We start from the raw sequence: 27,510 nt of genomic DNA on the forward strand, positions 1-27,510 counted from the left end.
GTGATGTTTCTGCGGTGTACTGCAAGGGCGTGCTGCCTAATGGCGCCCTCCTGGGCGTGGCAGGAAATCCTTTTTGACAGGCGCATCGTCGTCATGCCGATGTAAATCCCAGGGCATCCTTGGGCGGGGCATACGTATCGTAGACGACGTTGGACTGCTTCAGGGGGTCTCCTGCCGGTGGGGAGGGGTTGTTCTTCATCAGGAGGTCTTTCGTACGCCGATTCTTGTAGTAAATAATGAGGGACACTCTCTTTCCTTCCTCCATGGGGCGGACGTGTTCCTCTATTATTTTCTTCATGGCTGCTTTCTTCTTCCTTGTATTGGTGGTGCATGAAGGCTTTATAGAAAAGTTTGATATCCTCCGGGGGCGGAATGTTCCTTCTCTCTTCCTCCGTCATGACCACTTGTCAAGGCGGCTCGAGTTTCTCGGTTTACGAGTTTGTTCGAGTACCCATTGTTAATTAGCATCTGGGATGCTCGGTCGAGTTCGAGGTGTGTGTCCTGCCACGTCGAACAGTGCGAGAGGGCCCTCCTGACGAAGGCCCTGACGGTGGTGGTCTTGAACCGCGCAGGACACTCGCTATCACCATTCAGACAAAGTCCGAGGTTCGTAGCTTTGGTGTAAACGGTCGTCGCCAACTTCTGATTCGTCTTCGTGACAAGGACGTCGAGGAAGGGGAGCCGATCGTTGCTGCTGTACTCGACAGTGAAGTTGAGTGCGCTGTTCTGCAGGAACTGCTGCCGAAGGGCTTCTACCTCATCCTCGCAGTCGGCTTGCACGAAGATGTCATCGATGTAGCGTGCGTATGTGCGGGGACATCTGTGTTGCGAGAAGACCCTTTCTTCCACTTCTCCCATGTAGAAGTTAGCGAAGAGGACTCCCTAAGGGGGACCCATCGCTACGCCGTCCTTCTGGCGGTACATCTGTCCTCGGTGGGTGGTGAAAGGGGCTCTCTTCGTACAGATATCCAGCAGGGTTCTTAAGGAGTCTTCTGGGATGTTAGGGGGTCTCATATCGGGATTCCTATATACCCGCTCCATGATGATCCCTATATCGTCTCGTCGACTGGGACGTTGGTGAATAGGGACTCAACGTCTAAGGACGCCATGGAGTTCCCGCACCGGGGGAGTCGCGGATCTTCTCCAAAAATTCTACCGATGAGGTGAGGCAGTACCTCCGGAGGGGATATAGGGGGTCAGAATTTTATTAAGGCGTTTGGCCAGAGCGTAAGTCGGGGCAGGCGTTTGGCTGATGATCGGGCGTAGGGGTTGCCTTCCTTGTGGGTCTTCACGTTCCCGTAAAGGTAGCCGAGGCTGTAGTCACCTTGGATGGGCGGGAGGTGTGTGGCATTCGTAGCGGCATTCACGGCTGCGATGACCCGGTTGGCGTCGCGTTTGATGTCTTCCGTAGGGTTCTTCGTAAGTCTCTCGAACTTAGAGACATCAGACAAGATGGCGTCGAGTTTCTCGAAGTATTCCGAGGTGCTGATGAGCACGAACGCGGCTGTCTTGTCTGCACGCCTTACGGTGATGTCTTCTTTCTTCTTCAGATCTGCGGCTGCCTCCTTCATCTCTTTGGTGTAGATACCGCTCGAGTATGACCCCCTGTCCGTAAGGGCCTCTGCTAGCAGAAGAGGTTGAAGGGCGTCCGTCGTTGTTAGGATCTTCTTTGCTTCCAACTGCTGAATCGAGTCGAGGAGCATCTCAATCTCCAGGCGTTTCTCGTGTTTCTTCGGTTTTGACATGAAGTGGCAGTTTAGTCCGAGGTTTAATATGTCATTTTGTTCAGGGGTGGGCTGGTATGGAGTGAGGTTGATATACCTCTGTGTACTCGAACAAACTCGTAAACCGAGAAACTCGAGCCGCCCTTGACAAGTGGTACATGACGGAGGAAGAGAGAAGGAACATTCCGCCCCCGGAGGATATCAAACTTTTCTATAAAGCCTTCATGCACCACCAATACAAGGAAGAAGAAGCAGCCATGAAGAAAATAATAGAGGAACACGTCCGCCCCATGGAGGAAGGAAAGAGAGTGTCCCTCATTATTTACTACAAGAATCGGCGTACGAAAGACCTCCTGATGAAGAACAACCCTCCCCACCGGCAGGAGACCCCTGAAGCAGTCCAACGTCGTCTACCCGATACGTATGCCCGCCAAGGATGCCCTGGGATTTACATCGGCATGACGACGATGCGCCTGTCAAAAAAGGATTTCCATGCCACGCCCAGGAGGGCGCCATTAGGCAGCACGCCCTTGCAGTACACCGCAGAAACATCACGAGAGACGACATCGTCAGGAATACTAAGATCATCGGGAGAGCACCTGACCCACGACGTCTGCGTCTCCTAGAAGCGCTGCTCATCCTCGAAGAAAAGCCTCCCCTCAATACCACCCAAGAAGCGTTCCTGATACCGACGTGTGTGAGGAGGGCCACACCCCTCTCCCCTAACGAAAGTACCAGCGCGCATGGAACGAACACCGGACATGAGAATAATACCAGGGGTGGACGTCACGCAGGTAGAAGCCAATCAAGAGGCTCCGGTGATACCCCCTACCTGAGAAGGTCTGCAAGACTAGTCAACGCCGCCGTATGAGTCACCTTCCCGGGAACCAATAAAACTCGACCTACCGGAGAAGTGCTCTGACCGTACTGGAGAGCTCGCAACACCACGATAAAAGGAGAAGGACTGCTCTGTGATCAAGAGCCCGTGCTGACACAAGGTCAGCTAATCAAAAACAACAACAACAACCACTGGAATTCAGTCCCTCAGCAGTTATCGCTTGATAATGTCCTGTCGATCAGGAGGAAACGTCGCGTTAGAGAGAGAGAGAGAGAGAGAGAGAGAGAGAGAATTGTATAAGCAATAACAAATCAAATGACTCAACCGAATTTTACCATGCCCTTTGGTGCGTTGCTCGCCAGTCTAAGCAACAACGAGAAAGCCGTCATCAGAAAGATAGAGAAGACTCTTTATAAGATTAATAGTGCTGAAGCAGCAGTTAAAAATTTTTAACAAAATAATAATAATAATAATAATAATAATAATACATAGTAGCATGGGTCTTGGAAAGGCGAAACAAGTCCACAGATATGTATGAGTACGTCTATTTTGAAATAAATCCCTACACAGAGCTTCTAACAGATTCCCGAAAGCTCCCGGTACAGAATTATTTCTAAGTATATACTATATGTACCCATACATGACAGTTGATTTGTTTCTCCAATAATAATAATAATAATAATAATAATAATAATAATAATAATAATGCTTTACTTTTTTTCTATCCTACAGCCTTCTCAATGCGATGCTACCAGGGAACTGGTAATCCAGAGAATGTAACCAACAATCTCTTATGCATTGGAAGTTGCGTCAAGATTTATAACAAATTACGTAAGTCGTCTTCTGCTTCATGTCTAAGTGTTGTACACCCTTCATTTTTCGTGCAGTTACTAAGCTTATGACCTTTCCATTGTTTAGTTGTGACTTATTTACTCCCCGCTAGTATTTCTTTCTTTCGCTTCTATGATATATATTTTTTGCTAAGACTTTGAAGTTTACATTATAGTACCATGTATCAACAGTCCTCTTCTTCTTCTCCTCAGCTTATTCCCGTTTCTATACGTGGTCGCCGTTTTGAATGAGCCGCTTAAATCCACTTCTGTGGTGTAGGCCTAATTCTGCTTCGTCAAGTCCCTTCGCTCTCTTGTCCTTCACCCTCACTTCTTTCTCGGTCTTCCTCGTCTTCTTCTACCCTGTACTTCCGTCTCCATGGTAGCATGCCTCCCAGTATGGTCTTCTTCCCATATATGAACAGTAAATGACACATATATATGCATATATATATTATGCTATATATACAATGTGTGTATAAAATCTTTAGTTTACTAGATATGAATAACCACAATGATCTCTTAGCTTCCATGCTTCCTTACACTTCACACTAAGCAGATTCAAATATGAAAACAAAATATGCGAAGACAAGAATTATTAGTTCCGAGGAATTGCGTCAGCGTAGCAATGTTGCTTACTCATTCATCACTTAATACAATATAAGCAATCTTTTCGTACGGTAGGTATCTTGTTAGGCTAATATTAAGATTCCTGAAACAGTTTTTAATTTCGTATATCTTCGTCATTTTCCAGAGAGCCCAGAGACATCAATCTATGGCTGCTTTAGTACGAGAGAGGAAGACGGATGTCAAGAAGCACCCACCTTAGGGCCTGATTCAGAGATATGCTACTGCAACACTAACCTTTGCAACGGCTCGGCTTCCTGGCGCTTGGCTTTGCCGCTCCTCGCATTGGCGCTCATCTTGGGAGCAAGGAGCATAACGATCAGCAGCATTTTATGAAACTGTGACATAAAACCAGATACTGCTTGTGGAAATATTTTCTCCATATACATAGTGTCACACAGACAAAAGTAGGTGTATTAAACCAAACTTTGCGAAAAGCAACGTTCTCTGCACAAGGAATAAATCTATGTGAAGATCTGCAATTTTTTTTGTTCCCAGTTATGCATACTTACTCAGCATTATACGTAAGTAATAGGCGTTAAAAAGTGACGTGAAGGGTCGCAGGCTTAGGCTGAATTCTCTCAGCTTATTGAAACAGATGAAAAGACAGGTCTGGTTGACTAATCTTATAGAAAATTTTTTTATATCATTCTGTCAGAAAAGGTGAATTCAGCTTACAACATTCGTTAGAGCTTTCAAACAACTCCTAGGATTTTTTCCAATCCTATATTCGGATTAAATCATTAGTAGGAGCTGAATCAGAAAATTCAGTGTCGTCAATAGAAGGGAAGTATTCTCTAACATGTCTTTTTTTTTTTTTTTAAGGTGGAACAAAACTTGAAGCGGTAAGATGTTTAGAGACAGAAAGTATTTCCCGTTTGTTGAAGGTATCTTGTTACAATTTCTATAAATAAATAAATAAATGCACCGAAGTTTCTTTGGCTCAGTCGAGTTTTCTGTCCGATGGTGGCCTCAACCACGGCCCAGAAAACACTTGGCCGGAACCCATGAAACTCAGTCACGGTCAGTGTTGCCGCTCTTTGGCTTTTTTTTTTTTTTTTTTTTTTTTTGTTTTTTTTTTTTTTTTTTTTTTACTAAATCTTGGCTTTTAAGCTTCTCCTTGGCGTCTTGGCTTTATTGTGAGAAATTTACTTAAATCTTGGCGTTTTTGATGGTTTGAGCATCAAAATTATTAATTTTAATATATAAATGGCTTAATTATAAGTAATATGGACAAAATTGTGTAATTTCGCCTTGATTGCCAGAACTTTCTAATAGAGCTTTGTGTGCAAATAAGGAAAAGGTTTCCTTTTGAAGATGATAGTGTACTAGCTCTTCTTCAAATTCTTGAGCCTAAGCTTTCCCTAACACCGCAGAAAGGGTAAAGTCGATTATTAAACTTGAATCTCACTTCCCACAATTAGTCAAAGATGAAGACCTTGATGATTTAGATGATCAGTGGCAAAGTCTTCTGCATGCACGCTCTTCCACAGAGAAATTAGACTAGTCACCATGTACATTTTGGGCAGAACTGGGTAATATTAAGGATGGTACCAACAAATGTAAATTTGATATTCTTTCCAATTTTGTGTGTACTCTTTTAGCTCTCCCTCACTCGTCGGCTGCAGCAGAAAGATTTTTTTCCCAGGTAAACCTAATTAAGAACAAACAAACAAACAGGTTATTAACGGACACAGTAGCCAATAGACTGCTTGCAAAACAAGCACTCGACAGGAGGTCTCTTGTTATAACTGGAAACCTTGTTTTCTCCTAAATGAGCTGAAAACAGGTAAATGTCATCAAAGATACCAGGAAAGATCCAAGAAATGTGCTGAAATTAACTTTAAATCCAGCAGAATAGGAATTCGATGATACTAGTGATACGAGTAAGATGAATTGGTTTTTGGTATATTCTATTGGTATTATAATGTGATTTTGACACTACGGTAACTTATAAAACTTGGCTTTTTATGGCTGATCTTGGCTATTTTTAAGGCCACATCTTGGCTTTTATGAAATATCAGAATGGCAACACTGGTCACGGTCCGGTGGTGGCCTATGTTGTTGGTACCTGTAGCGATGATGGCTAACTTTAACCTTAAATAAATTAAAAAGTACTGAGGCTAGAGGGCTGCAATTTGGATGGTGGGTGGTCACTATACCAATTTGCAGCCCTCTAGGCTGCCTTAGTAGTTTATAAGGTCTGAGGGAGGATGGATGACAAAGACCGAGAAGGCACAATAGTTTTGTTTTACAGAAAACTAAAAATGCGCTTGGTGGTATTATTCTCAGTAGAAAATTTACTTCCCTTACCTATTACAGATGAATATTTCTGCACTGGCTGAATAACTGAATTAATGGTACGAAACTATCTTCAAAATATTTTGGGTTTCTGTAGACTTTAAAAGGGTGTTTCGAATGAATAGTGGGGATTTGGGGGTGATATCAAGCCCTCTGTAACATTAAAGTACCACATTATGTCAAAATTCATTAATTTCGAGTCTTCTAAAACTACATTCAAATCGACTGTGAACTGAAGCAGAAACACTGAAACCCTTTTGCGATTCAGTCACCAACTGTGAGGTCTCGATCATCTTCGCTTTACGATTTTCATTTGGGAATCTTCAGTGATGAGGAGGAGTTGAGAATGAGATTGCTAGAGACTCGGAGAGTCGAGACTTTCAGTTGTTGAGTTCAGTCCTCGCCGAGTCGACTCGTCACCCTACTGTTGTGCCGGTCATCTGTGTCGGAATTCGTCTGGTTTCTTACTGGTCAGTGGTGTGGGAAATCGACCACTTACGTACGTAAGTCCATATTTGGTTAAAGTTATGCATTGGGAATATGCTTTAGCATTTCATAGTTGAATCTGAGTACTGTATGATCGAGAAATCGCTCACAATTCTTTAAACTTCGTAGGCCTTGTAGGTTGAGATTGGCCTAAAGGGTTTAACACTTCCCCGAGCCAGTAATCATTGGACTAGATATGGCAGGGTATTAAAAGAAACCTGTCATGCAGTCTCAGTATTTTGCGTTGATCTCGGATATTCTGTATTTTTGGCTTTCAGTTTCAAATAAGGTAGACCTGCTCTAAGAAGGAATGGTTAGGCTAAGCTTCTCCAAGCGTGTGTGAAAAATTCAACTGTATGTAGCCTATCAGGTTAGCCTGCAAGGAAAATAAACACACGTATTCAAGAAATAGCCTAGTTCATTAACTACATTTTTATATATAAATCTCAGGGCTACGCCTACAATTAATTTTGCTAGGGTAAATGTAGGACCAGTATAAACGAAAGACAACTAATAGGCTAACTGATTACCACGGAGAAGTGTAGGTTAGGTGTAGCCTAGACCTGTGAGACTACGTGTCTTATTTGGTTATTTATTGGTGCTGATCTATAACCGTCCTTACTTTAAGAAAAATAAAAAGAAAAGCGATGCCGCTAGACATAGCCATGTAGGATTCGTGTAAACTGGATTATATTGAAAATTTCGGGACGAGATTGAAGTTAAACGTCGTTTTCTTAGGCCTATTGCTTGTTACGGTTAAGTATACTCTGTTTTTTTTTTTTTTTCCATCCGTCCACCCGCCTGTGGTGTTTGCGTATGGTAACACTGCGTCCCGGGCTTTAGATAGTTACGCTATGTGTAAGTTTTAGGTAAATAAAAGAATATCTGGGTGTACATTTGCAACTGAAAAGTGTTTTATTATTTACTGTATGCGAATTACACCGTTAATATTCGAAATAGGATATTGTTATTATTGTTGAATGTAAGCTGAATGTAACTATCTAAAGCCTGGGACGCAGTGTTACCATACGCAAACACCACAGGGGGGTGGAGAGATGGAAAAAACCGAGTGTAGGTAACCGAAAACCGAACTTCTATTGCAGCACGTCTTTTAAAGGTGTCCTCTTACTTAAAGGCGGTAAAGGCACCGAAGCCACGATTGTATTACATCGAAAATTGACGTCACAGTAGCAAAGGTTATCAAAAGTGACTATTGGTAACGAAAACGGCGGGAAAATTCACCTCTGTCTCCAGAAGAGTGTTCGAGCTTTATCGCCATCGCACCCGTACCGGGATTTTAAATTTTGTTCTCTCTCTCTCTCTCTCTCTCTCTCTCTCTCTCTCTCTAGGAAGTTTTTTTAACAGGTGCAAAAACATTCTGTACGCCTTGGATTTGATTTTATAGGAATGATCAGCGTACGTATAACAAAGTTGTTTTAGTGCTAAACCATAAGAAAAAGTAATGCAGCACCCTTAGGTGCTTTAACAGTTAGTTCTTACAAGTACCATTAATTCAGTTACTCAAAGTAAAATGAATTAGGTCTTGAAATATTTCTAACATTTATTATTATAATTGTCAGTTTAAAAATCAGAGTCAATGTTATTATTTTCATACACTTGCAAACTCTCACATACATTCACATATGTGCCTAAATGTGTGCAAGCTACATACAAGTTGTACGCAGTCATTTCCCAGTCATTCAGCCATATTGTTTGAATAGGTAAAGGTTGGTTGGCACCCCTCTCTCTTTCTCCTTCTCTCTTGATTGTTGATGGTCTTATCTCTGCACCTTTTCTTAAATTATGTTATTCGACTATTTTTTGCCCTTTAAAATGATCTAATGCAATGCAACTAGGTACGGTGTCCCTACGTAACCCCAAACCCACCAACGTGAGCCCAGTGTAATATTAAAGTTGTACCATTGCCTTAAAATAATATTGCAGTTGAACCCTTGCTTTAAAATAATAATTCAGTGCTGTGTCCCTACCTAACCTAGCCCAAACCTACCAACGTGAGCGCAGTGTAATATTGAATTTGTACCATTATCTTGAAATAATATAGCAGTTGAACCGTTGCTTCAAAATAGTACTTCGGTAATGTGTTCGTACCCAACCTAACGCAAACCTACCACTGTGAACCCGGTGTAATATCGCAATTGTACTATTACTTTAAGTTGCAGTTGAATCAGTACTTTGAAATAGTGCTTCAAATTAGAATATACTGTACTGTCGTCAACGTTCTTGCTCGACTCATGCCAGCACTGGCTACAGATAGAGTAGGCTGTAAAAACTTGAACCGAAAACCCACTGTTAAAAAAAATTATATATTCAAAGATTTTGTAATAGTAAAGTCCAACTTCACAGAAAAGCCACTGTTAAAATGTATTAGAAAATAGTCACAAATAAATTTCATTAGTTTTTATCGCATGAATTTTCTTACACAACACAGCCAAGAAGTCCTGTGACAAAGAATTGTACTTGTGAAGTCAATGTATTTGTAATGAAAGATACTGGACATTTTTTCAGGTGAAACCACTTATTTTTTTTAATGCGTTCTTGATATTGAAAAAAATTATGTTGTGAACTGAAATATTGCAGGTTTGAAATAAGGTTGCATGTCCTAACCAAGCAGAGAGGAGTTGCTGTGAATTCTAGAAACCAATAATGTACTGATATTTCCAATGAAAAAAGTCACACATTTGGCGAAAATAATTTATATTTCAAATTTTGCTAATAAGGACATTACAGTAATCCCTGCACAGTAAATGCCTACTATATCGCTTTTACAACCCATGTACAGATTTATCTTAATAGGTGTCAAATGTCATTGTCTTGAGGTAGAGTACTCCTTTTTAAGGTAATATAATAGGATACTTTTAATTTTGCTTATAGTTATTCCTGATAGTATAATGAATATAAAATTTTCTGTTAAACCCACTTAGAAAAACACTGCTTTTCGGCTGTATAAAATGAACTCTGCCTCGTTGTCAAAAATCACAATGTTACATTAAGAGAATTGGAAAAAAAATGCCCTTAATGACCGTATGATAAATACTCTCATATGCATCATATTTTATTATTACAAAGTAGGCTACACATTGCAACGGGATAATCATAAAGACATGCTTAGGCTTTATTGTCCAGCAAAAACTTTAATATTCGAAAAATATTCTTCATGCATATAGACATATGGCATTAGGTGTTTGTTTGCATAGAAGTCATCCGTAGTTATTAAATAGCGAACACCATACCCACTCAGACTGACTGCATTACTCCCAGTAGACTTAGTTTACCGGAAGCATTTTTCTCATTTGAACATCACCAGTAATCATACGGATATCATAATATAAAAGCATAGCGAGAAAAAACTTACTATATGAAAAGTATAAGTTTCAAAAGAAGACCATCTCTTTCTTTTCCGGAAGACTTTGCGCGTCGTCACGGACTTACAGAATTATAATTTACTTTGAGTCGATACAAATTTCTACCGGGTTGTGTTATCGTACGTCAGACGCTGTTTCTTCAACGATGGCATTGGTGGGTTTCATTTGATCAAAACTTTATTACATTTAAAAAAAAAAATCTTTGTTGTAACTATTCAGAACAAACCATTTTATTTTTGGAGAAATATGTCATAGGTTCAGGGCTCTGGAGTGGAGTTTTGCATTCGTGTAGAGTCCCACAGCGGCAGCAGGAAAATAGTATTTGGCAAATGTCCACAAATTGAATTAGCGGTAGAAAGGACGGAGGTTGGCGCATAGGCGGTTGCCTCTGTGGCCATCTGAACTCCCTGTCCAGATTGGACACAGTCCGATATTACGACGAGGGTTTACATTATGTCAATTTAGTGGTTGACTTTTTTTTTTTTATATATATTGAGGATTTAAAGTGATGCATGTACAGTGGGGCTCAAATCTCATGCGACATGATTCTTTTTGTATCGTCCATATTCTCAGACTCAACGTGATGTTGCCAAGTAGCGCTATTTTTTTCTTTTTTTTATTTGTAATGTCATTCATGTCGAAAAGTTTGCGAATTCACAGCCAGCCTTATTTTCCGTATGGTTAAATAGATATGATCCCTTTTATGCATTGGTATAATTCTTAATTTGTGTGATTTGAATTGATTTTGTTATTTTTCTTATCTTTACGTTGCTCAGTTCAAGTGTGGTGTGATAAGGTTAGCGGTGCCAGCAATGAAAGCACACTTAACATGCTCCTCGGACTGGTCAACATAACATGTCTGCAGCATTATGACAGTAGACCTAATAAGCTCAACAGTCATTACAACACTTTCAATGTAGGAATATGAATTAAAACAAGTTTTATTTGAATGTTGAAGCTTTTGGCTGCGTTTAAGCTGCCTGTATGTTGGAAAATGTTTTATAAGCCTAAAAAATAATCTAAGCATCTGAGATGTTATCTGTTACTAATGAATTTATTTGTAGAGATCACCTGTTCTTTGAGGAATATGAATTACAACCAGTTTTCTTTGAATGTTGAAGTTTCAGGCTGTGTTTAAGCTGCCTGTATGTTGCAAAATGATTTATAGGCCTAGAAAAATAATCTAAGCTTTCTGAGATGTAATCTTTATTAATGTTTTTATTTGTAGAGATTACCTGTTCTTTGAGGAATAAAAGGTGGCGGCGATTTTGGTTACATGGAGAAGATGGTTATTAATCGAAATATCATAAGTATTAATATCAGGCGGTATATGTAACACTTGTTTTTCAACTGGTTTACAATATTATTTTCTTAAAAGTCCTTCTGCTCGCTTTTGGTGTATAATTTATTCTTTCATAAGGTAACTTGAAGTGCAGGAGTGTGTAGATAACCTCATTTGCTTTCTGGCCAGAAATTGTTAATATAGAGATGTGAATGTTAAGTGTAAAGAAATCTAACACCTAGGCCTAGGAATAATATCTTGGCTTTGACAAATGGGCGAATATTTGCTAGTATGCTATCAGTTTTGAAATATTTAAGAAAGATAACAAATAATTATGTATGAAAATCCAAATATTCCTTTAACACATAAAGTAAATGTTTTCAAGATAATTTAATGGTCTCTTCTCATTGTAGACCTACTTATATACCAGGTGGTTGTTGTTGCACCGACACTGATACGTCACACATGCTCCCCTCACACGTTGATATCGGTGGGCGCATTCTACTTTTGTATATACATATTTACATTTTTTCAGCGTTGAGGGTAAAAGCAATCAAATAGGACTATTTCAAATTTTATGTTTGCTTTGGAAGCATTATTAATGTTACGACAATTTTTTTCGTTCTTTTTATTTATTTAACATTTGAACTGAGGTTTGATTGCGAGTTTGCGACTTCGTTTTGGTCAAATGCTTCAGCAATGAGTGTACGAAAGTTTTGAAAATGTTTCGTAAGGGTTTTTCTGAAATTTGGCTACACGTGACATTTTCTTACAATTTTTAAATATATGACAGATTTCACTCTTATGAAACATATTATGGCTTTAGTGTATGCGATACTCGCGTTTTCGCATTGAAATAAAAGATAAATATGGAGCATGCTAGGTTGCCAGTTAGTGAATTTTGAACGAAATCCTATGGAGTCATGTCGCATGAGATTTGAGCATCACTGTACATTGTTGTATACGAAGATTAATACATTTGTACAAAAATAGCCGTTGATTTTGACGAACAGGCGATGTTATGTTGTTTACATCCTCAGCACCCTCGACATTGCATCATGAAAAATAATTTATATATAAATATCTATATATATATAATATATATATAAATTTTAATAATCTATAATATATATTGTTGTGGTGTGTGGTGTGTGGTGTGTGTGTGTGTTGGGTGTGTGTATATACATATATATAAATATATACGTTAAATATATAGATACACACACATACGTACATATACATATTCGCAATACAAAAACAGCTTATGCCAAAGGGAAGGGAATTATATTTTATTTTCACATTTGCCCCCAGGTTTCGAACCTAGTATGTTTTGAGCTTGATGTAAATGACAATGACTTTTCCAGTCATCTATCTTCTGCAAATTAGTGACAATTGTATCACGTGTCTATATCTTATATATATATATATATATATATATATATATATATATATATATATATGTGTGTGTGTGTGTGTGTGTATGTGTGTGTGTGTGTGTGTGTGTATGTATACACATATATGTTTATATTTATAGCCTATATATACATATACATTCATATATATATATATATATATATATATGTGTTGGTGTGTGTGTGTGTGTGTGTGTGTGTGTGTGTGTAAGGATGTAAATAATTTTTCTATTTGCATAACATATACTCGCCACATTTGTGGCAACGGTATTAGGCATGGTTGTTTAACGCTCTATTAGCCTACACCTGTTATATTTCAGTTGTTACATTTCTTCACATCCTGTTAAAACTGAACAGTGTGTGTTCTATGTACTTCTTCCCACTGTCAGGTGCCAATTATGGTAAGATAAGCATTTATATGGAACCAAACTTCATACCTCTTTGACAAATAGCCAGCCGAGGTCACTGAGATTGTGAGATAAAGGCACAAAGGTCATTCTCATGGGAGACAGAAAATTTATAAAAAAAACAAAATAGAACTGAAGCCGTGAACTCAACCTAGACGTGTGGCTGATTTCCTTGACTGGCAACACGAGGACATTATTGATTGCTGTATCGGGGATTCTTAGGTCAGATGACCCACTCCCTGGGTCACAGTGCTGACGTAAAGCCTAAAATCCAAATTCCGTTCTATTCCTTGGGGAAGACTCCCTTGTATATGTGAAGCGTGACCTAACGCCTTCACATCAATCTGTCTGAAATTCTCACAGATTTCTTGTCAATCTACACGCTGAGTGGTATCCCCTGCCCCATATGTGACCTTAAAGGCCCTAATTTCTTTAATTCATTCTTGTCAAACATTTCTTCCGTAGGGGGGACAGTGCCGACAGTGCACCTCATTCGGTGCAGTGTAGGCATTACTTAAGGTTCTTTGCACCGTCCCTTCGGCCCCTAGCTGCAACTACTTTCACTCCTTTTACTGTAACTCCGTTCATCTTCCATCTTACTGTCCACCTTCTTCTAACAATTGTTTCATAGTGCAACCGGGAGGTTTTCCTTCTGTAACACCTTTCAAACATTTTACTGTTAATTTCTGTGTCATCGCTGAATGGCCTTCATTGCCCCAGTGATTGGCATAATGCCAAAATCTATATAAGTCAAATTGTCAACCATTTCCCTTACTCTTTTGTGGTGAGGAAACCACATAAAGAAAGTTGCGTTGTTTGGTCTTTCTTGGGCCGATTATAAACTTAAGGTAAGGCAGATCAGGAATTTGTGTGTGAATGATACTGAATAGGGCAAATTAAAATTATTATTCATATCATTTGAATAGATAATAAATGGCATTTTTGAACCAGTATTCTTTCTTTCGTGTTAAAGACCTCTGGGCTAAAGGCATCATTAACGATAGTATCAAGTTCAGCATCAATAACAGCCATTAACATCACCTACAACATTATCGTCATCATCGTTTTCGTCCTCGCCTTGTTACACTTCATCAGAAGTGAACGGTCATTTTCTGTCGATATGGTTCACATCACCTCTTACAATGGCGTGACTTTTCGTTCTCTGTGTTAGTGGTATGGAAAGCTGAATCTCCCTTTATAGATATTGTAATTTGGGGGTAAGGCCCTCCTTTTTTAGGGCATAGAAAATCTGCTAGCCACACACCAAGTGTAATACAACTCCCATGCTCCGTGGACCAGCAAGACTGGCATTTAAGTAACTTTCACATGCAATTACGTTGAGGTAGTATAAAATCATTATTTTCCTGAGCAATGGAAGGGAGACACTAAAACAATTATAAGTTGAAGGATAAATTAAAGCCGAACCCGCGGTTAAGGAGGAGTAAGAAAATGAACTTTTGTTTTCTTTTTTTTAAGGTTGGTGGTTTGGAAGTCACGTAAAGCCGTTGGTCCCGTTGCTGAATAACCACTGGTTCCATGCAACTTAAAAAAAAAAACCATACAATACAATAAAAAAGTAATAGCCGCGTGGTAATGAACATTGCGTCTTAATGCATCAACTCTCAGAATTTCATTTAGATTGTTAGATATACGGTGACTCTTCAGAGATAAGCCGTCGCAAGGAAATAGGCGATCAATTGTTGGCAAAGAATATTATGGTCTTTTGGGCCAGATGTTGAGGAGGAAAGAATTTTAACGTGGAAATGTTTCTGTACATGGAGCCATAAGAATGAAAGGTAAAGTGTTATCACTGTGAAAATGAATTACGCAGATCTGTTTTGCATTTATTTATAGGTATGAAATGACAAGGCATCGAGTAAATATGAGGCAATACTGTGGAAATGAGGAACAACTGACGACAAGGCATTATCGCTAATGTGACACTTACGAGATAAGGAATTGGGCGATATAAGTGAGATAGGCGATTTTCATCGTTGAACACGAGACCCTAATACTTTTCTCATATTGATTTCTAATGTACGATCTAAATACATATCGGAGTGAAATTCCATTCTCATACAGCAGTGCTGTATATGCCGCCTGCATAAAGATATATGCACCCTCCAATCAGGCCACTCAGTAAGATCAATGTTTCCGTCGGTTTCATATCACCATATTTGTACTTTGGGTTATTGCCAATGACTTTTAAAGAATAATTGAAAGTTGGCCTAGTGAAATCAAGATTTAAACTCTTCAGCATAGGTTTAAAGAGAGCTTTTTCTCATTTCCAAGGAATATAACGTTCTTATCTACGACGAAAGCAATAAATTTAATTTTTTTTTCTTCCGACAGGCAACCAAGAAGGTGTTTCAATATGGGAAAGAGGGGCCACGTTTTAGCGGAGGAGCCACACGAAGCAAGGTAAGAAGATTCCTTTGTTTCCACACCTTATGATTACATTCCGGAGGTAGGCCAGGTTTGCATTACTAGCTCAAACATATAAGTATACGCGTGTACACGTACTATTTGTAAGAGCTTCAACTCCTTTCGTTTTTATTAATGTACCTCTTTTTACTTTCCACCCTCCCTAACGATTGATTCATAGGGCAACTTCCCCTTCGGGGGATAGTGCCGTCAGTGCACCTCGCGCGGTGCACTGTAGGCATTACTCCAGGTTATTTTGCAGCTGCAACCCCTTTCATTCCTCTTACTGTACCTCCATTTAGATTCTCGCTTCCATCTTGCTATTCATCCGCTCCTAACACTTGTTTCGTAGTGCAACTGCTTTGAGGTTTTTCTCCTGTTACACCTTTCAAGCCTCTCTGTTCTCAAATTTCCCTTTCAGCGTCGAGTGACCTCATAGGTCTGAGTGCTTGACCTTTGGCCTAGATTCTATATTCCATTACATTTCATAGTGCAGATGCGAGGTTTCCTCCTGATACACCTTTTAACCTTTTTCCTGTCAATTTCAGGTTCAGCGTTGAATGACCTCTTAAGGTTCCAGCTCATGTCCTTTGGCTTAAATTTTCTATTCTGTGAGAACCCGACTTTTTAGTTGTGAAATGTCTTGATGGTAGGGATGGATATCTTTTTTTGGGTATTGAAAAAATGATAACAATTTTTTCTTAGATAACTGCGCAAGCTGACACTTTCACAAGCAAGATGATAACTGCAAACGATTGTCTTTGAAGACCACGGCGTTATCTTTTTACCCTTGTCCGTCGTTTTCATATATGAAGATATTTTTTGTTGTTGGGTTTGAGCCGTGATTATTAGAATGACGCATCTCAGATAGATATTTGAAATGAGGTCAAAGCAGAATTCGTGAGTTTGTTGCAGCCAAAGTCAAGAAAGATTTCTCTCCAGAGGTAAATCATATAAAGGCTCTAATTGATTCCATTTTGTAAATTCTTAATAGAATTTTTTTTTCGTAGTAAAACACTCGTGTAAATTTGCCATCTTGTACGATGATTATGGACTGTAAGTTAGGATTTCAGATCAAACCATTACGCCCGTCCGTCTCATTAGGCGTATGCCGCCTGTATCTTTGATATAGACAGATTATTAATTCTCTCTTTTCATGAAAACAAACCGATTATGTTGAATATAACAATTGTTTGGAGTAGGAATACCTAATTATAAGATTTGGAAACAGATTTGCTACTGTATATACTGGGAATCATAGCAGCACCAGCAGTGATTGAACACAACTTTCCCCTCCCCTCTCCCCCCGGTTTACAGGTTGTAAAACAAGTGCAATTGAATATATAGTATTATTGTAACTGTATATATAGGTAGGTTACTTGAGGACAAATTTCTTTCTGTGAATGCATAAGGTAGTCTGAGTAATCTTCACTACAGTATACACCAAGATATTGTTTAAAACAATAGAAATATAGAGTTCTTACCCTCGATATCGATAGAAAAATTAACTTAACAGATGTGACATATGAGGCAGTGATGTTTAACAAAATAACAGACATACTAAATGGGTTACAGGTAGACAACCATTAAGAGAAAATTTAGACAAAACTGAGAAAATCAATATAAAGACAAAGGATGGTCAAATGTACTGTTGTATCGACCAGCCAGTAGTTGGTCCTGGTCTGGTTAGGTCATGTTCCCTTAAAATTCTTCCTGCGCCTGCAATAACTCGGGCCCCTAACTCTGCAAGAGGAATTTATAGTATAGTACCCCCAGAATTAGTTTGCTTCGTTTTCGTCTGAGAATCATAAAGCTACTATAGAAAACTAGTCAGATGGATTTTAGGACTAACTATGATAGGAAGCGCAGTTCTTTGCTATGATTTTAAACTGCTTGAACTCATTACACTTACGATTTTATTCGTTAGCAAAAATTCTTCATAAGTAAAGATAAAACATTGCTTTAGAACATTATCACATTTGGGACTTGAATCATTCTTCGATGTTTTAATGTGTGCTGTGAATTTCGCAGTACCTAAAGTTTTATTTCATTATTTCATTCCTCCATGAACGTCGTGTACCAGCCCCATTGGAATGCTTTGTAACACGTAAATAAAAGACGGTAAGTATCTCGGTATCAATAGATATGCGATAGCTGAGCACGAGCTTCTTTGCCCGTTATTTCATTGTGGAACTTTGTCTTGTCTTGGGAACACTTCACAATTTTCACGGACGAGATATCATATACCGTAGTTTTTTCCCTTAGGATTTTGATCGTCAATACCACCAAGAAAAAGTACCCGGTAGAGGGGTAGCGTCGTCTTCAGTGCACCTCCTGTGGTGCGCTGTAGGCATTACTTGAGGTTCTTTGCAGCGTGCCCTCGCCCATTAGCCGCAACCCTTTTCGTTCCATTTACTGCACCTCCTTTCATATTTGCTTCCATCTTACTTTCTACCCTCTCCTAACAAGTGATTCAGGAGGTTTCCTTCGATCCTGTTACACCTTTCAAACTTTTACTGTCATTTTCCGTTTCAGCGCTGAATGACCACTGGGCCTATGAATTGAATTCGATGTTCAATTTAATTCAGGAATAAGTAAGACATCAATACTAATTTCCGTTCTTTTTCGTTATAACCAAAATACTAGTGCTTCATTTCAGTTCCCAGCATTCACATTACGCAGGCAAAAAGGGTTGGTAATGGTTTTTTTTTTATGGCTGAAGGAAACGATGTTTATCCTGCGCACTAGCCACGGAATGAAGACAGGGACGCCAGTGGAGTTCTGGCCTAGAATAATCAAAATAGCTCTAATCATGTTATATATAGTAAATATATCTATTATATACGTATATAAGTGAATATATACTGTTTATACATACATACATATATGTATGTATATATATCCCAGCCATTTTCATGCTTTTTTTTCCCTGTTTTGTGACAGCTGACTGATCTGAAGTGCCACATTCAACGCTGGCACTCGTGCTCATTTTGTCGTTGCTACTAGCTAATCGACGCGAAATGGCCAAATTTTGGTGGCTTGAATAATTATAGTCACGTACGGTCGCCAGCGTTTGACACCTTAACGAGCGCAGGTGACTGAAATAAAAAAAAAAAGAAAAAAAAGATGAGAAATCTACTAATTAAAGTTTTAATTACAGTCGGCTTGATGTACAGTTTGAGGCTGTACATTTATTAAAAACGTTTTTCTCGCACTGATTATTGTTTTTCATTGAATTCCATATCATACAGCTTTAACTTAATCGACAAACACGTTTAATCGTTATTGTGTATCAACGCCTCCAGCCTTTAGAAAATTTTTGTATTAAACTTTTTACTACAAATCGGTTTTACGCTAATGAAGTATCGTTTGTAGTTCGTTTAAATGAATGGTTATAATAATTCTTAGGAATTTGTAGAAATATGGACAACGGGTTTTATCTAAGATATTTTATTCTTGTGACTACTTAGTAGGCTAACTTTATTCGATGACGAAGACTTTTTAAGTAATTTATATTCCTTTCCATCTGTTTCTAAAGGGGGGTTACTGTTACCATGAAAGGTAGGTAAAAAAAAAAAAAAACCTTTCGGTGCTGGTTAGTTGGAATTTCTCTAATTTTTTTTTTTCACCTTCACAAGCATTCTCAGGTATGCATTTTTCAAGCTGCTTATTGGTCACCCCATTTTCTCCCTTCACTTTCACAAGCATTCTCAGATTTGCATTTTTCAAACTGCTAATTGTTCACCTCATTTTCTCCCTTCACTTTCACAAGCATTCTCAGATTTGCACCAACCCCTGGAGATTCCACCCCTGCAGATTCCTATCTTTTGTCGTCTATCCTCCACAACTCTCCTAATTCGCGATTTTCTCTTCTGTCTCCCTTTTTCTGTCATGCTAGTGTTCCATCTTTCCACGCAGCCAATTGGACTTAGTCGGAAATGTCTGCTTAAACAAATAATAATGATAATAATCCATCTTCCTGCAAGGCTACGGCATTCAGTGGAAAAGTGGTACCATGGTTGAATTTTGCATACTCCTTAAATTTCCATTTGAGAATTTTACCGATCATAAGCTCACAGGCATACGTAAATATATTTTATATAAATTTTGGCGTTTTTATGGGCTCCTTTTATTAGATGGAATTCTGTTGTAATATCATTTTTACCAGCACTTGACTTATGTCTCGTCCAATTTTCTTTTTAGGCCCTATGGAATATCACGGTGTGGTCGTGAAGGCACATGGCATCGGATGCTACCTACGGATCTCCTTGTGATATCAGACGGTCTGGATTTGAGGTAAGTGGAACATACATACATATATATACGTATATATATATATATATATATATATATATATATATATAGATATATATATAGATATATATTATATAATATATATATATATATATATATATAGATACATAGTAATATATATATATATTATATATATCTTATATATATATATATATATATACGTATATATATGTATGTGATGTTCCACTTACCTTAAATCCAGACCGTCTGATATCACAAGGAGATCCGTAGGTAGCATCCGAAGCCATGTGCCTTCACGACCTCACCGTAATTTTCCACAGGGCCTAAAAAGAAAATTGGACGAGACATAAGTCAAGTGCTGGTAAAAATGATGTTACAACAGAATTCCATCTAATAAAAGGAGCCCATAAAAACGCCAAAATATATATAAAATATATATACGTATGCCTGTGAGCTTATGATCGGTAAAATTCTCAAATGGAAATTTAAGGAGAGTATGCAAAATTCAACCATGGTACCACTTTTCCACTGAATGCCGTAGCCTTGCGGGAAGATGGATTATTATCATTATTATTTGTTTAAGCAGACATTTCCGACTAAGTCCAATTGGCTGCGTGGAAAGATCAGCTCACACACCTAAACTTATTATACGGAAGTCAGTTTCACCAACCTGCCACCAATGCCAAACCTCCAAAACTCAGTTCTTCAGCACAAAAGAAATCATTACATCCTTCTAATACTATGTCTTAGCTTAAGACGTGTAATGAAAATGTCAACTTGTCGCACGTGATGGTTGAAGAACCTTGGCATTTACATTCAGAGATATATATATCTATATATATATATATATATATATATATATATATATAATATATATATATATATATATATATATATATTTCATTCACGAGATATATATATATTGATATTGGAAGTGATATTCCCACTTTACCATTATATTCGGTTGGAAGAATGCTATGTTTACCCACTGTATTTATGTTAGGAGACGGCGTGAATAATGCAACACAGCTCGGTCTTGGCCTTCAGAATGGACATCATAAATAAGAGATTATTCTAGCCTCAACAAATGTATTTGTGGAACTTGAAGGTAAAATGTCATAAAACTCTTAATTGCATGTAGTCATCAGCTGTTCAATGCCACTTGTCATAGTACGTTTATAACAAATAGTCTGTGAACTCTTTGACTGCAGAAAGTCGTAAAACTCTTGACTGCAAATGGTCATCAGCTCTTTTGCGCCACTTGGCATTGGACGTTGATAACGAATAGTGTTTGTACTGTGAAATGTAGAATGTTATAGAAACTCCCAGTCGCAAATAATCATTTAACGCTTCATTGCTACTATAGCAGGTTCACTTAAGGTAGATTCTTGGGTGAGCCCTATGCCTGCGAGACGTTTGTTTGGCGGCCGCTGATTGGCTGGGAGCTGCCTACCTCCCGCTGATTGGCTGGGAGCTGCCTACCTCCCGGTACCAGCCAATCAGCGGCCGCCAAACATATGTCTCGTAAGCACAGGGCTCATCCAAGAATCTACCTTAAGTGAACCAGCTATAGCCAGGCAGCTCGTAAACAGTAGGAAAGACAGGAATTAACTCCACAGTAGATAAAATCTATTTCTGATATCTGGGTGCGGTAGCAGTACAGTAATCCCTATATTGTGGAAGGGTTTGAATGGTATTGTTTTCGTATGTTTTGGAAAAAATGACTGAATTTATTTTCTTATATGTTCTGGAAAATCGAGAGTATTTAATATCTAAAATTATACTGGTAGGAGAACGAATCACCTAATTTGTATATTAATGGTATATAGGACAAAAGGGAATTTTAGATTTTGAGTGAAGCTCATGATTAGAGATAAAGTGACTATGAATAATTTGTCAGTTTCCTAAACACTGAAAGATAAGAAAACGTTTCGGGTTTATTTTTTTTTATTTCTGCGAACCATATGGCAGATGTTATCAGAAAAATTCATTCATTTTGTGACGTGAAAAATCAAGCAATATGATTTTTTTTATTATTCTGAAAGCTAACTGGTGTAGTGGATACTGCATTTCTTACGGGAACTGAATGAGCATTGTAATTCACTGGTCTAGAATTTTTGATCTTGTATCGTAAATTTTCAGGACAACTGATTGAGTTAGAGCAACGTAGATTGTCGTAGGCGTACAATGTAATGTGTATTTTCCTTCTGCGAACCTGCGGAGATGTAGTTCCGGTTTTTAAACTTAAAAATGAATATCATTAACTGACATTATTGTGAGTTAGATTCTCGACTTATCATGTGTTTATCAGTGGGTGTCTCTCTGCTTCCAAGAATTTCGAGTAAGAATGTAATATTATTCATTCAGTTGTTAATTTTTTTTTTTTTAAGCTCCACCGTGTGGGTCATGCTTAAGTGTGTGTTATTGTGTGTAACAAAAACAACACATTTAAAAATCGTACATTTTCCTTTTAATTACTTAAAGCGATCTTTTTACCTGGTCCCACTTCGCAAAAGGGGTCTGATGGACTCGCCTTTATTTGTCATATATAAAGATATAGATTGGGCTCGTTTTATTTGTCATATATTCAATTAAAGACTGGACCCACTTTGTCATATATTCAAATAAAGACTGGGCTCACTTTATTTGTCATATACAAATAAAGACTGGACTCACTTTGTCATATATCCAAATAAAAACTACTGCCTGTCATATATTCAAATAAAAACTGGACTCACTTTATTTGTCATATTATTCAAATATCGAAATAAAGATTGGACTCACTTTTTCATATTATATTCAAATAAAGACTGGACTCACTTTAATGTGTTTGGGGAACGGAGATATCTTCCCCGTCAAGAACTGGACAGTATCTAAAGAGAGACATGCTGTAATTTCACTTTTTGTTTTTAGACAGATCTGTCGCTCTGTGCATGGCTGAGCATTTCTTGTATACGTTTAAAGTCTTAGCACTTGCCTTGACAGCGTGTATCCAGGTTATTTTACGTCACTCTCTCTCTCTCTCTCTCTCCTTGACAGCGTGTATCCAGGTCACTTTACCTCTCTCTCTCTATTTCTCTCTGTATATTTCAAACGTGTTTTCTCTTGACGTGTCTGGTTCTTTTCTGATGATTTTTCGTTCTCAAACCTCCAAGAGGAGATTAAATGTAATATTTTACTAAGTAACATTGAGTAAATTTTAAAAATAAAATTTTGAATGCAGGTTTGAGACAAGGCTATAAGAGCAACTACAGCTCCCAGCGAAAAGTGTCCTCGAAGTCGACTTAATGAGGTTCTTCATTCATAAAGTGAAAAAAAGAGGGGAAACCTCCACGTGTTCCTTCCCCTCGTCATGATGCTGTGTTTACAGTAGGATGAATAGAAACAGGCGAGTTGTAGGTGCATTGGCTCCGTGCCAAGTCCGTTTTCTTTGAATTACCGCTGAAGCATCTCGTCCGAGTCTGCGCCACAGAAGGTTATTTGCTTCTAGAGCGTGAGAATTATTTCCGTTTTCTTTCGTGCAATTCGTTTTCTTTTCGTTCGCTCAGTGTGTTTATGGGAAAATGTTTGTTTGTGTTTGTTCACGTTTCGAATGCAAAGTCGTCGTAATTCATCACCGGTTATTTCCCATAGTAGAGGGGAACTCTTGTGCAGGTGAGAAATCCTGTTTTATTTGCCTGAAGTCTGATTTTATCATTTTTGTTCATCTACCTCGTACTCGTTTATTAGGTTCTTTACTACTTGAATGAAAATTAAAGGGAGAGAGAGAGAGAGAGAGAGAGAGAGAGAGAGAGAGAGAGAGAGAGAGAGAGAGAGAGAGAGAGAGTGGCGGGTGAGAGGGTTCCCGGGGAGAGTCATGCTTGCATATGCACGGGTTCCGGAAGCTAAGAAAGACAGGGAGTATCACGTAAGCAGTCTAGGTTCATATTCTGACTTTTGTTCATTCTTCGTCTTTTGTTCGTGTTGTTTTATTTGTATTGTTTCTTTTCAGCAATAGCGCCATGGTATATATACTCTTGCTTTTATACGAACTGGCATTCAGCCTCCGAGGCCATCAAGTTGTTATTATGAGAAACATTACTTTGACATTTTCAGAGTAGTATTTTTTTTCTTTTTACTGGCGCAAATAGAACATTTATGTTTTAGGCGCCAGCGTAAAGTCACGCGTATTGAATGCTCTCTCTTCTCTCTCTCTCTCTCTCTCTCTCTCTCTCTCTCTCTATGTATTAAGTGTCAGGCTACTGCAGCAATACTTGCATGCATCTTCTTATTACATATTGCGATTAAACTGTATCCATATTAAAATAAAACACTTCAAAATGCCATATAATTTTCCAGCAAACTTCACTGAATGCAATGCTCACAATGTAAAAACAAAAATAGATGAAGATAACGAAGAGAATGGTCGCATTATATAATGCGTACAACATATAGATAAGCAAATTCAAGATTCAAGATCATTGGGTCACGGTTCTTTAAAGCAGCATTTGGGAACTCGGGCTGTTGTTGTTGACCGATGTTGAAGGTACTTGAGTAAAGGAGTTTTTATTTTGATTATTGTTCCTTATTATTTGATATTTAGTGTTTTCATTTCCGTGTGCCCGTGCTCTCTCTCTCTCTCTCTCTCTCTCTCTCTCTCTCTCTCTCTCTCTCTCTCTCTCATTATTCTTTAATGTTACTCTTCCATTGTTACATTGTCTTCCGTTCTCTTTGCCTAGTATTTAAAGTTTTTTAAGGCCGCATTGTATTAGAGGGCGAGTTTACATGACAGTGTCGAAGCGTCCGACCAACCCACCTAGTAGCTGGGAGAGCGCTTCAGTGGCGTGATCGGTATGGTCTTGGCATGCCAGCTCGGTGGCCGCGAGTTCGATTCTCGGGCTTTCCATTGAGGAGTTTGAGATGTGTATTTCTGATGATAGAAGTTCACTCTCGACGTGGTTCGGAAGTCACATAAAGCCGTTGGTCCCGTTGCTGAATAACCACTGGTTCCATGCAACATAAAAACCATACAAACATAGTCCAGTATTCCTCGGGTTTTATGGGAAAGCTTAGAAACCCTTACTAATCTTGTACTGTTCATATAATAGATGCGTGTGTTGTTTGGTGATCGAATGCGTAACTGACACCTTAGCCAGTTTCCTCATGAAGGAGGTAACACTTTGAGAGATTTCATTCCAGTTTACAGAGCGTCAGAGATTTCATTCCAGTTTACAGAGCGTCAGAGATTTCATTCCAGTTTACAGAGCGTCAGAGATTTCATTCCAGTTTTCAGAACATCATAGATTTCATTCTAATAATTTTCAGAGCATCAGAGATTTCATTCCAGTTTTTAAGAAATTAGAGACTTCATTCCAGTTTACAGAACATCAGAGATTTTATTCCAGTTTTTAAAACATTAGAGACTTCATTCCAGTTTACAGAACATCAGAGATTTCATTCCAGTTTTTAAAACATTAGAGACTTCATTCCAGTTTACAGAACATCAGAGATTTTATTCCAGTTTTTAAAACATTAGAGGCTTCATTCCAGTTTACAGAACATCAGAGATTTTTATTCCAGTTTTTTAAAGCCTTTTAGCAGACTTCATTCCAGTTTTTACAGAACTCAGAGATTTTATTCCAGTTTTTAAAACTTTAGAGACTTCATTCCAGTTTACAGAACATCAGAGATTTTATTCCAGTTTTTAAAACATTAGAGACTTCATTCCAGTTTTTAAAGCATCAGATTTCATTCCACTTTTCAGAACATCATAGATTTCATTCCAGTTTTCAGAACATCATAGATTTCATTCCAGTTTTCAGAGCATCGGAGATTTCATTCCAGTGTCTAGAGCGTTCTTTTTGAAACAAGCATATTGGAGATCAGCGGCAGGTTTTACCTTGATCTTTGGATAGGTTAACGACGTGTATCAACACAGGTCATATCTAAAACATTTGAACTTTCGCTCCTGGGACATACGATGTTGTCTTGCCTGGAACTTCGATCAAGTGTCCACTTAGAAGTGCAACATAGCCGTATATTCAATGTTTACAACTTCACCTGTGGTCTGTTTTCCGTGAATTTTCATTCATATTCATGCTGAGAGTTTTGTGTCGTTAACTCAATTTTTAACGAAAAGAATGTGCAGGTCTGTGATGTCCAATAAACTTAAGCCAGTACCTTAATCACAAAGAAATTCTCGTACTCCACGTCAGTGTATTTTAGGTTTTCTGAGGATGATAAATGAATAAATGATATGGAATTTTTATCAGTTTTCAAATTTTGAGGCGGATTCGATAATGAAAGACACTTTAGTCATTTTGAACGAAATTTCATGTTAGGATGTTTGGTGATATTCGAATCTCTCTCTCTCTCTCTCTCCTCTCTCTCTCTCTCTCTCTCTCTCTCTCTCTCTCTGATAGGCTTGTATTAATGTTGATGCTGTAGGTCTGTGATGACACTCGTAGAACCTTGTTAGGCGATAATGTCATCTAAGTCCAAATTGCTGACTGAACTCTCTCTCTCTCTCTCTCTCTCTCTCTTCTTCCTCCTCGATCCTCCTCTTCTCTTCCTTCCTTCTCCCCCCTTCCTCCCCTGATAGGCTTGTAATTTTTTTTATGTTTTTTTTGATTACTGTAAAAGGTTCTGTGATGGCAACTCCGTAGTAAACTTTTGTTTTTAGGCGAAATAAATGTCCCCCCCACCTAAGTCCCGTTGCCTGGACCCTGAAAACTTCTCTCCTCTCTTCCTCCTTCCCCTCCCCCCCTCTTCCCTCCCTCTCTTCTCTCCTCCCTCTCCTCTCCTCCTGAATAGGCCCTTTGTAAAAAAAAATTTAATTGTTTTTGATGCCGGTAGGTTTCCTTGGATGAACAAACTCTTAGAAACCTTGTTTTTAGCGATAATGGTCCCCCTAAGTTCCCCAAAGGCTGAACTGAATCCTTTCTCTCCCTCCCTCCTCCCTTTCCTCCTCTCTCTCCTGATAGGGCCCCCCCCTTTGTTTATTAAGTTTGATGCCCCTGTAGGTGTGTGATGACACTCGTAGAACCTTGTTAGGCGATAATGTCACGATAATGTCATCGAAGTCCAAATTGCTGACTAAACTGTGGTGATTCTTAGATTTTAAAATTAATTCAGTCCGGTAACCCAGTTTTGATAGCATTTTGTAAATTTGGAGTGATGACCTTATTTTTCAGATTTATTTTACTTTGCGTAAGTGAAAGATGCGAATGCGTTGTGTTCCAACGCTAAGTATTTGATGCCTTCTGCGGAAACAGTGTTGATAATACTTTGCATCGAATATTTAGATGCTGACGTCAAAACCTGATAAGCCAGCGTTGCTACGTAACGAGTTCACGAGATGTCTGCTATTCTGTTGGTGTCGTGAAAGTTGACCTTGATTTTGGATATTCGACTTAATATTGGATATTCATTAGGAAGAATTTTCCTCAATTAACAAAATTTTTTTTTTTTTTTTGGTAGTTCTAGTTTACATTTAATCTCGCAGTTCAGATTTTACTAAGAGCATCACTGTCTCTTCTTGAT

At 38.5% G+C, this 27,510-nt stretch overlaps 1 protein-coding gene across 1 annotated transcript in view; it reads left to right on the forward strand.

The window, feature by feature from the left end:
* The first annotated feature begins 6,770 nt into the window (after positions 1-6,770).
* Positions 6,771-27,510, forward strand: part of LOC135222946 (inactive phospholipase C-like protein 2) — a 658,580-nt gene continuing 637,840 nt past the window's right edge. The window contains exons 1-2 of the mRNA XM_064261397.1: positions 6,771-6,819; positions 15,643-15,711. The gene's annotated coding sequence lies outside the window, so the exon portion shown is untranslated. The remainder of the gene's footprint in view (positions 6,820-15,642; positions 15,712-27,510) is intronic.

The sequence above is a fragment of the Macrobrachium nipponense genome, chromosome 8, assembly GCF_015104395.2.
Source record: "Macrobrachium nipponense isolate FS-2020 chromosome 8, ASM1510439v2, whole genome shotgun sequence".
Lineage (NCBI taxonomy): Eukaryota > Metazoa > Arthropoda > Malacostraca > Decapoda > Palaemonidae > Macrobrachium > Macrobrachium nipponense.